The sequence below is a fragment of the Centropristis striata genome, chromosome 10 (assembly GCF_030273125.1).
Source record: "Centropristis striata isolate RG_2023a ecotype Rhode Island chromosome 10, C.striata_1.0, whole genome shotgun sequence".
NCBI classification, from domain to species: Eukaryota; Metazoa; Chordata; class Actinopteri; order Perciformes; family Serranidae; genus Centropristis; species Centropristis striata.
Genome location: NC_081526.1, coordinates 28,802,056 through 28,814,195, shown reverse-complemented (window position 1 = coordinate 28,814,195; position 12,140 = coordinate 28,802,056).

The window sequence follows — 12,140 nt, the reverse complement described above, 5'->3', positions numbered from 1 at the left end:
AGGTGAAGCATAAAGCTGAATATGGGAGATTCTAGAAGATTTAAAGTGTTTGTTACACGGGTGAAACCATGGGTTCTTATTGGTTAATAAGGTTATAATTGTTGATATTGTTCGGATGTCTTTATCACCTGTTTGCTAAAGCCTCTCATCAAAAAGTCTAATTATGTGCCATTAATATAAAGGCTTGTGATACAGAGACCAACAACTTGTTTTATGTTTTGAATGTACAGGCAAACTCAGCAACAGGTGATGGTTATAAAAAAAAATTAAAAAGCCCAACACTCTTTTACATAAATTGTTTGGTCTCTTTTTATTGTTGTTTGCATGCCTCATTGTAATTATTTTTGTGTCTTCTATTTTGGGATGGTTTGTAGTCATTGAGTTTGTTTGGGGGTCTTTTTGGCATCTTTTTTTGATCATTTTGTGTCTTTTTGTAGGGTCTCATTGTAGTCATTTAGTACCTTATTTCAGTTGTTTTGAACCTCTGTGTAGTTATATTGTCTTTTTGAGTCTCTTTATGGTAATTTTGTTTCTTTCGGGATGTTTTTACTGTCAAATTGTTTCTTTATCATTTTGCATCTCTGTGTGATTCTTTTGTTTTTCTTTGTATTTGTTTTTGTTTGTTTTTTGTCATAAAGGCATTTCTTCATTGTCTTGAATGAATTGAATTGAATTGAATTGAATGACATTTTGCAGATGAAGCTCAGGGGGCCCTTGACACTTTGGGCCCCTGGGCCTGTCAGTTGTCCATCCATGGGTTTAAGCTGGTACATTTTTCACTCACTCTTCTGGTTCACTGTTCTAGCTGATTTTTTTGTGATCCTCTCCACAGCTAAACTGCAACCTTTTTTATTCCCTGACAACGCATGTTGCTCAAACATTAAGAATTGATAAGTAAATAGGTCAAAATGATGCACTAAAAAAAATTTAAAAAATATATGTAATAGGACTTTTTCACAACAGACAATACAACTTGTGATAAGGAAAACCCAAGTGTCAAAATGAACAGCTCTGTTCTATCAAAGTTTCAATCATTCATTTTTAAGATTTTACACCTCACATATGACTATTGTGACTTAAACATGTGTTTATGTTTGTCAAATAAAAAACCCATTCCCTGTGAAAATTTCCTTATTATAATTATATTTTTTTGCTTTTAATCATGAGATGCTCAGTCATCATTATGAGTACAGAAGTCCTTTTACAGGAGAGAATCAACTTTTTTCTTCTCTGTTGAATGCAGTGCATCTTTGTAGACTTTCTGACATTTTCAAATCTGAAAAAAAAACATGTCACAGGAACATGTGGTTTTTATTTTATGTGTAAAAACATGACATTCACAAGATAAAAGGCAATCATTTAACATAAAGTGTGTTGATCAACCATTTTTTACTCAAGAGAAAATTATGTCACATTACACACTTGATTTGCTTTAGCTAAGGTCAAAGAGACAGATAAGGATCTGATCAATCAAGAGGAAAAAGGGAGGTGCCTGTGTGTGTGTGTGTGTGTGTGTGTGTGAGAGAGAGAGAGAGAGAGAGAGGGAGCAAAAAAAGGGCTTAGTGATGTGGAGAATAGATTAGGGCAGATAGGCTACAATTTAATTTCGGTGAGTAGTAAATCTGCATGTATCAGACCGCATACTAGCAGATCTGTGCAGAAAGAATAAAAAAAATATTAGTGCTGTTTGTTTTACAGATTAAAACTGATTATGACTGCTCAGCAATCACATACCTTATTTCATAACTCACTCTGGGCCAGGTCGATAAATAATTCAAATACAAATATCACGAGTAATGAAACAGTTCAACTCTGTAAGGGTGTTTTCGGGAATACCCTATTCATTTGTCACACTTGCTAGTAGCTTTACTCAAAAAATGCTTCCCAGAAACCTCGGTAATTAGGAGGTTGTTTTGCAAGCAGGGTGAGTGTATCCTGGAAATCAGCTCCAAGCCACAGAGGACAGGCAAACACTGAGGAATAATGATATCTCATGTCTTTATGTTATTTAAAGAGAGATGTGACAGTATTGCAGTTGACAAGTGCACACATGCTCAGGAAACAAAACACACACACACACACACACACACACACACCTCACATCTTTAGCTTACTGGTAATGGACTGCTCCATCATAAACAGTCTTGCCAGTAATCGGGAAAATGTGTGTGTGTGTGTGTGTGTGTGTGTGTGTGTGTGTGTGTGAGTGTGTGGGGGTGTGTGAGGGAGAGAGAGAGAGAGAGAGGGAGAGGAGGTGAGTAATTCAATTGAAATGAGGAAGCGGGAGCTTGCTATGAGTTCCACCTCTGTAAATAATCCAGACATTAGGCATTTTAGAACTCACATTACACTAAGTGATAGGAAGTGCTCCCTCTCTCTCTCTCCCTCTCTCTTTCTCTCTCTCTCTCTCTCTCTGTGTATCCTATCCTATGTGACCAGTATTTCCAGGAAAATCCTCTGTATTTTGAATGTGGATCTCAAAAAGATCTGCAAATCTTTTTTTCTTACTGACAGTGCCACAATATAGGCACTTGTGATTGTTTATTGCAGTGCACAAAAAAGAGCATTTAGTAGATCAAGTGATCCCGGCTCTGTATTGCCTTCAGAGGTCGTCACAGAGGTGTAAAATTGGTAGGACTGTTAGAAGCAGGATCACTATGAATCGACCATCCCGGCAAGGTGTAATGTTTGATGTTGTGCGTGACGCCGAACCAAGTATTATTTGTGCCACAAAACACGTCCCTCACTCAAGGTCTGACAATAACCAAAACATGTTAATCAAAATGCAAAACATCTTTGCCTGAGTGTGCAGTATCTGAACAGCGAGAAACAGCAGGACATTCAGTTCTTCCGCCATCATTGTTTTGAATCCCCACTGCTTGTTGCTTTTTGTACACGTAGTGCTGCTTTTTTGTTACACGTCACGGACTGTACTAAGAATCGTCCCAACTATCACACCTTCGCAGGATCACTATGAATGCCCTAAGGCACAGATCTTTTCAGCAATATAGCGGGAAATTTGCGAAAACGCACTATGAAAGGCCCTAATGTTAGCAACACTAAAAAAGAATGAATGTATCTGCCCGGTGACTTGGATCTGCCATGTAATGGGTTCCACCGTGGCTCATGCTAAAAGTCCCGGCCCTACCGTCCAGGCTTTAACTATGTTTTCTTGATGTATTGTGTTTTTCTGTGTTTGCCTGTATGTTGTTTTATACCCTTGTAAAGCACTTCGTGGTTTTCTTTTCCTGCGAAAAGCGCTTTATAAAAACTTACTTACTTACTTACTAGAAGAAGAGAAAAGAGATCACCAAATTTTGTCAATTTGCCCCGAGAAAAACTAGTGTTCATTGCAATGCATCCAATAGCTGTGAAGAAATGTAACTAAAAAACACTAAAGCTTGCTTAAAGCTCATGCAAGAGGAAAGGAGAATAAACCACCAAAATATGTGTATTGTATGGGAATAATAAATATCTCCAAACATTTTTATAGTAATCCACCAGAGAGTTGTTGAGATATTTCAGTCTGAAACAAAGTGGTCATCTGACTGACTTACATTACCATCACTAGAGCCACTCCACAGATCACACTTCCTACTGTACTGTAACAATGTGCTATTGAAATGTTGGCCAACCCAGCTGTACCACTAAATGTATCAGAATGTCAATTGTATCCCAGCACATTTAAAAGTTAACCCTCAAGGCCTGTTCAAATTGTATACACACTTGTACTGCTTTGTGCATAAAATGCGCTCTTTGAAAGCAAGCTATAAAAAATATTATACATTTGTATATTCTACTTTCATTGTACTGATTATTTTCACCTACATCTGACCTAATAATTTATATCAAACACTAATTGATTTTTGAATAATTTAACCATTTATATGCCAGGTTTCTGTCATGATGCCTCCATTTTTATAGACCTGGCTGTAATCACAGCTGTGTAAATAGCTTTTTTGTTATGAGTTTGTCATGTCTCCCTAGATGGCTGCATCTTCTGGCTTGGTGGAGGATCATGGTGTCATTATTACCAGTTTTCAGGGTCTCAGGGTCACCCTGTGGATAGGGTGGGGATCTGGACCTGTGAGCATATTGTGGCCTCTTGGTGAAGCCCTTCATTGGAGGGTAAAGAGCAGCAAATAATAATTAGATTCATGATATAATAGTACATTTACATTCAGGTATGGAAGACCTTCTAGTTAATCAAAGATCAACAGTATATATTTAACAGGAAAGCAATGATACATGAATTTGTTTTTCCAGTATGCCCATCTGGGAGTCCTGATCTTGCTCTGTTTGACGTAAGGACATATTGATTTTGGCTTTGCAAGACTTGTAGGAAGCAATCAAGAGGTGGTGAATTGATTGACTGGGTTACTGATTTATTCATTCATTGAGAGGTCACTCCACTGGATTGGACGACAAGTTGATGGGATCTTAATTTGAGAATTGATTGTTTTGTGTCTTCTCATTTTTCTTCTGATGCTGCTGGCGTTTAGAGGGCAGGGTCAGGTAGCGTGAACCTCTCTGATGGCAGCCCTGTACGTGCAGTCACAGGAGGACCAATGTCCATTCACACCATGATACATGACCATATGAGCAGCTTTTTATTCTCTCAGGAAGTGGCAAAATGTTTGATTATCTCTTGATCCTCCTGTTATGTTGCAGGTCAAATTGACCATTTCAAGGTTTAAAAAGTATTTTTTTTCAGGATGAAATTTCTTTTACTTGGTTTAATAAGTGTAATCAACTTATAAAATGAAAATTCTCATCTGTAAAGTGCGAGAATGTAGATGTCATGACTTTTGTTTTGGTATTTGTTATTTTGTTATATAAGGAAACTGTTAAAATGTAAAATTAAAAAACATCAATGTGATGTAAAACCATTATATCTTATATATAGGTTTTTCCATTGTACATAAAAAAAGGTTTTAACAACAAACAAATTAAATATCCTCATTGAACCATGATATGTGAGAGGTAAAGAACACCATTGCACTAAATATTGATTGAAATGGTTAGTAATAATGAAATATAAACAATGTTTATTGGGATTTTTTGGCTTCTGATACTTTTGGATAATTAAACATTATTGCTGTTGCTGACAAAGGAATGTAACAGGAGAGTTAAGGGACATCAAAAGTCCACAGTGTTCAATGGGTCCAAGGATCATTAAGCACCAGTGACGTCTGTGTGTGCGTCATAGAATGTGTAAATGTATAATAAAACACACACTGAACAATGCACATCGATGTCCAGAAAATTGCCTCTTTAATGTGGAGACACCGACATGTCTCAGACTCTACTAAGATCAGACAATTTGAATGTGGATGTGGTTTATTAAATATAAGTAAAGGCACAGCACGACCCCACCTATATGACCTGATGATTATTTTTTCACTTTGAATTACAGGATCAATGTTTTGAAACTCAAAAGAAACAAAAATTAATGATAAAATCAGATATTTTTTTATTTTTAAAATTTGATCATGCTCAATGAGGAATTTCAAATGTTGCAAATGTGAACACTGGTTACAAATATAATATACAAGAGATAAAATGAGGACAGCATGTAGGTCTTTATTTTTAGACTGAATATATTTGACCTTATCTCTGGTTTTGCTTGGCCTATGATCATCAAACAAAACCTGGCATGGAGTTTCAAACCAGTACCTTAGAGCAGCTATTCTCAACCTTGGGGTCGGGACCCCAATTGGGGTCGCGAGATGATTTCTGGGGGTCGCCAAATCATTTTGGAAGTCAGCTCTGTGTTAAAGTGTTCATGTGTTTTAGTCCTTTTGGTCACTTAATGTCTTTTTTTTGGCCATTTTGTGTCCTATTAGGTAATTTTGTGTCTTTTTGATCATTTTGTGGTCAATTTGTGTCTTTTTTGGTCATTTTGTTTCTTCTTTTTTTTACATTTTGTGTCTTTTTTAGTCATTTTGTGTCTTTTTTGGTCATTTTGTGTCTTTTTTGGTCAATTTGTGTCTTTTCTTTGGTCATTTTGTGTCTTTTTTGGTCAATTTGTGTCTTTTTTGGTCAATTTGTGTCTTTTCTTTGGTCATTTTGTGTCTTATTTTGGTCATTTTGTGTCTTTTCTGGTCATTTTGTGTCTTTTTTGCTCAATTTGTGTCTTTTTTGATCATTTTGTGGTCCATTCATGTCTTTTTTGGTCATTTTGTTTCCTTTATTTGGTCATTTTGTGTCTTTTTTGGGTGATCTGAACTGTGCGTGTGAGATTGTGTTCAGTGAGTGGGGGTCATGGACAACATGCATGTTAAATTGGGGGTCACGACTCAAAAAGGTTGAGAACTACTGCCTTAGAGGGAAGTTGATGACAGGGCTCAACACTGCTTCATTTTTATTTTGGGACATCATGAAGAAGTAATGCGCCGGCACCATCGGTGACTTCAGGGTAAAAATGCAGAGGACCAAAGAGAGCCAGTGCAGAGGTCACTGATACCAGCTTTTAAATTTGCACACAGTACTCCTTGTATTTGTGTATTTATTTCTTTGAGGTTTAAATAGAACAGAACAGAATAGAATAGAAGGGGGATTCTCTCTTTTTTTTTTCTCTTTAGACACACACATATTACACAAATGCACAGAGACACACACACTTCCATCGCCTCTTGCCTGTTTCCATGGAGACAGTAGTGAGCCGTTTCTTCACTAGAATCAGACCATCTGACTTGATCACAATACATATGCACACACATGTGTGCGCACACATACACTGAAGTGATGCATTTTTCAGTTTCACCAGATTAGTCTGTGCTACAATGACTGTGTGTCCTATATAAACCTCTTTTTGTTTAATGCTTAGTTAGGCATCACCACTCTAAAGGTGTTATATTAATCTATTCTCTCTGTGATTATCTATGATTTTCATATTTTCTCTGACAAATTGTGAAGATTTTATCTTTTAATGCGATGAAAATATAAATATTTCTTGAGTACATGTTAAATAAAATACATCTGTTTTCATATTTGTATTTTAATAGAGAGATTTACTGTACTTTGGGCATGTGTGAACTGAGCTTAACAAATAGAGGGAGACAAGAGGATAAACTGGGCTTTTTGTTGAAATGGCTCCAATATGGGGCATTATTCACATTTGTCCTGGCTGCAGATATTCTATGTTATAGTGTTGTACTATTCTATACCATATTTTAACACTTTGGTTACTACATTTCACCTTATACTAGGCTATATCTCATATCCCTATTCTTTATCATAATTGACCATTCCAGTACTATATTATGTTAAAGAGACAGGTCACCCCAAATTCAAAAAGCCATTTCTTTCTACCCAGTTGTGTTGGAAAATAATGTTGCTGTTGAGTTTTTCTTTTTTCTTTTCTTTTCTTTCATGCCATCTTTTTTAAGAAAAATGCAGGCATCTCTTTGGCAGATATCTCCAACACTGTGTGCAAATCACACCTAAACAATCTAGATTGATAAATAACATGACGGGTCGAAGAACAAATATGTATTTGTAATATTGGGGTGAATTGTCCCTTTAATATTACATCCATGTTTGCATCATTAATCTCCCTATTGTCATTTGTCAACACTTTCAACTTTCCTTGAAGTTTCTGTCTACAAATGCTCCTGTAGAGTTGTATTTTATGTTTCGGGAGTGATGTATTGTCATGACCTGATTCTGAGAGTCATGGCAAAAAAGGGAGTTGACACCATGTACATCAGTTTAAACATTTATTAAAGGAACACTCCACCGTCTTTTCATATTAAAACATGTTATTCGGTCAAGTAAGACGAGTTGATACAGACCTCTTGCGTCTCAATGCGTGCACTCAATCGCCCTGGCGCGCGGCGCCACTTGGCTAGCAATTAGCTTAGCCCAGTTCATTCATTAGGATCCAAGCAGATGGACAGTTAGAAGCGACCAAACTCCTCCACGTTTTCCCTATTTAAATACAGCTACACGAGTAGTTAAACAACCAAGTATGGCGCCACAAAATAAAACGTGGCGCTTTTCTAAGCGGATACAAAGGATAACTATAATGTATGGCGGAATAGCACTTGGGAGCACTTCGACTCGGCGCAGTAATATCATCACTCCTGAAAAATCTTCTCCCCTCAGGAGTGATGATATTACTGCGTAAAAAGTGTAGCTGTATTTAAATAGGGAAAACGTGGAGGAGTTTGGTCGCTTCTAACTGTCCATCTGTTTGGATCCTAATGAATGAACTGGGCTAAGCTAAGTGCTAGCCAAGTGGCGCCGCGCGCCAGGGCGATTGAGTGCACGCATTGAGACGCAAGAGGTCTGTATCAACTCGTCTTACTTGACCGAATAACATGTTTTAATATGAAAAAACGGTGGAGTGTTCCTTTAAATCAAATTAGACCAAATTAAACAATCATAAAGGATTTGAGGTTATGGAGTGTGTAGAAGCAGTGGTATCAGTGGTAGGGTGTGCATGAGTGTTTAAGTGTTGATAGTGTGGAACAAAGGCAAAGGACAACCTAAAGCATCAAGCTAACCCAAACCAAACCAAACCTTACTGGGGACAGAGGAGCCCAGAACAGGGCAGAGCCAGAGAGTGGTCAGAAAGGGGAGAGCACCTGGCTGCAGTGGCATAAATACTCTAATCCAAAGTAACATAATGGAAGACACCTGCAGACAGAGAAACCACAGCCAGAGAAGAGGAGGAGGAAGAAATAGACCACACACAGGAGGACACACTCAGACGATGCCACATGGGGCATCACAGTATCACTTATTTTTTTTAGGTCTTTTGCTTTCTCTATTTATCTGTATTGTTTTCCTTGTGCAACAACCGGATATCCCAGCAAGAGTAAATTGACTTGAAAATCACTGGCTGGTTCCTTTAAAAATGGGTCTGAGTGATCACATGATCACAGTCAGTGGTAACCAGTGGTGGGATTATTTAAATCCTTTACTTAACCCTTTATCGGGCGAAGAACTACATTTGGTAACTTCAGCGGATATGCAAAATGAGGTCCCCATGTCTCTCTGTGAGGTCATAGAACCACATGGGTATTTCGAGAAAAAAGTTGCAAATTTACTAGGTTAAAGTGGCAAATCTACAAGAAAAAAAGTTGCAGATTTAAGAGATTTGAAGTGGCAAATCTGTGCGAAAAAAATCGCAGAAAAAGCAACTTTTTTCTCGCAGATTCACTACTTTAAATCTCATAAATCTGCTTTAATCTCGTAAACTTTTTTCTCAAAATATTACCTCCCTACCCCGGTCCGTATGTTGTTGTTTTTTTACACATTCTGGCAATATGTAATATAATAATAATAATAATATATTCTCTAGGGTTGAAATTTGGAATTTGCAAGTATTTCAATGAGTGCCCTATTAAGGGTTAAGTGAACGTACTGATACCACGCTGTGAAATGACTCCACTATAAGTAATGGTCCTGCATTCAAACCATACTGAAGTAAAAGTACAAAAGTATCAAGATCAAAATGTACTTAAAGTATAAAGTAAAAGTACTCGTTATGCAGGTTGTTATTATTCTAAATATACTATTGTATTATTATTATTAATATTATTTTTATGATTATTATTATTATTGATGCATTTATGTAAGCAGCATTTTAATTTTGTTGGGGTAGGGCTCATTTTAACTACTATATATACTGTTATGTAGTTTAATTTAGAAAAATGCATCACTTTAAATTGAACATGTTTTTTAAATTTTCACCTGAAAAGTAACTAAAGCTGTCAGCTAAATGTAGAGGAGTAAAAAGCACAATATTTGCCTCAAAGTGTAGTGAAGTAGAAGTATAAAGTTATATAAAATGGAAATACTCAAATAAAATACAAGTATCTTAAAATTGCACTTAAGTACAGTACTTGAGTGAATGCACTTAGTTACATTCCACCACTGGTGATAATTAAATAAAATGTACATCCACTGTAGCCTACTTTTTTTTTTTTTTACAGAATTAAATTTGATCTGAGATTCAAACAGGGGCTCAATGTGTTTCTGGGCTATAATCTATAAGAACACACATTAAAGTGTGCACCATCACCTCATCACAGGATCATGCAGTAGTCTAAAATACTGAAAGCTTTCTCACTACTGTCTTGAGCAACTGCACAACTTTCACTTCCTCCTCCACCAGCACACACACACCACTGTCATGTGCAGCCAGTGACAGCCTTAAAATCAGCTGCCTGTACCTGGTTCCAGTTTTCATTTGCATCTTGTGCATAAACCCCAAGCTCAGCCAGCATATTAAAGTTTAACAGCTCAAAGGCACGCATTAAAGCTCTTCACAGGAAACAAACACCATTACAGATCAGCAGCAAGCACACATATGTTCATCTCTTCCCCTTTTTCTAATTTGCATGGAATTGCGTGCACGTTTGACTCGATCAAGACAAATGTGGAACATAGAACATAAGCATGTGCAACACACAGTCATTGCAATAGACAGGTCCCCCTTGACAGAATGGAAAATACCAACAGGGCTGTAATGAGCATTGCCATGTATTCATCACGCCTACAGATAACAGCAGCAGATCGAAAAAAAAAAAAAAAAAAGATGTGGGGGAGACCGGCCTTAATTGTATTCTGGTGAGTTCCACCTGTTTTATTCCTTGTTTTCTGTTCTGTTCATCCAGTTGTTTGTTTGTTTTCTCTGATTGATACGGATTCTCTTCTAACTCTCTTATGATTCTGTTTTATTTTATCTAATCTTTAAAATTGCCGTTCTGCTTTATGGATTCTCTTAAACACACACAGTAAATGATGACAGCAGAAATATATGATAGTATAGAATGTATGTATATGTCTTATTGTTTATATTCTTCATTCTGTTTCTATATATGTGTCTGTATCTTGAGCTGCTATGACAACTAAATGTCTGATAAAGTCTGATTTTATCTTATCTTGTCTTACATACTTGCCTACTCACCTTAAGTGACCTCTTTCATCCTAACGTCGCCACAGTAACTTAAGTAAATAATACAGTTTGTTTGTATTTTCTATAAAATGCTACTTTCTATTGTCCTCTATTCTATTCTTATCACGGATTTCATGATTTTCATTTATTTTTGCTTCAGGGCAGAAATATTGTAAAGTTCTAACATGACCATGACAGGACCTTCCACTATAAACACACACACACACACACACACACACACTATATTATTATATTGATAAATCCTAAGTTTGTCACACAACAACCAGGAGTTTTCTACCAGTTACTGTAAATGAACAGGGCTGTTGACTTGGGCTGTTGAAGAAAAGTGTAAAAGGGGCCTAAATTGGAAAATTTGGGATTTATTTAATGTACAAAAAGAGCTAATTTTTTCCTACCTACTGCAGCTAATTTCAATCTGCCATTAAGAGGTTTAAGTTCATCGTCATGAGTCTTAATTTAAGAAGAACAAGGAGAAGAAGAAGTAAAACAAGAAGTAGAACAAGTTACAAGTTATGGAGTTACTCAAATTGTATTAATGCAGTTGACCACTTTGTGTTTGTATTTTTATTTCTTGCATTGCATGCTTTCTTGCATTCTGTTAGGTGTCAGTGTATTGGTACCTTGATTATGATTATCAATCATTCTATGTATCAGTTATCTTCAAGTAATAATCATTTTGTGTAAAACCTTTATTATGTCTAATTATTCTTCAAGTGTGAATCAGTTATTAAATATAAATCACCCTGCTAGTGTTTAAGAAAGTCATCAAGATGTGTGTGTTAGAAAACCTAGAAGGCTCTTTGAGACGTGTATAAGTTTTGAGCCCTTCAGCAAAAAAAGAAGACAAGACACATCAGCTGTCTACTAAGACGGACCTCGAGAAGACAGCCATCAGATAAGCCAGTGTGCTTTCGAAGATACGGGAGTAGAAAAGCCTCATGGTTAAATTTTTTTTGTAGAAATGAGGGGCAGGGGTGCCTACATGAACACAAATATCTAATATGTATTTTGGATGGAGAAGGGGCAGAGGTGTTTCAATAAGGGAACTCTGAGGGCTTCAGGAGACTTTTCCTAGGGAAATGTGATGTTGTGATGTTTAATTAGAACACTAATAAAGGTTTTGATTGCTTCTATGCTTCTTTGTCACACTGTTTGAGTGCCTTTTAAGGATGATTAAAACTATATTTATATAATGTCTATAACCTTCAAA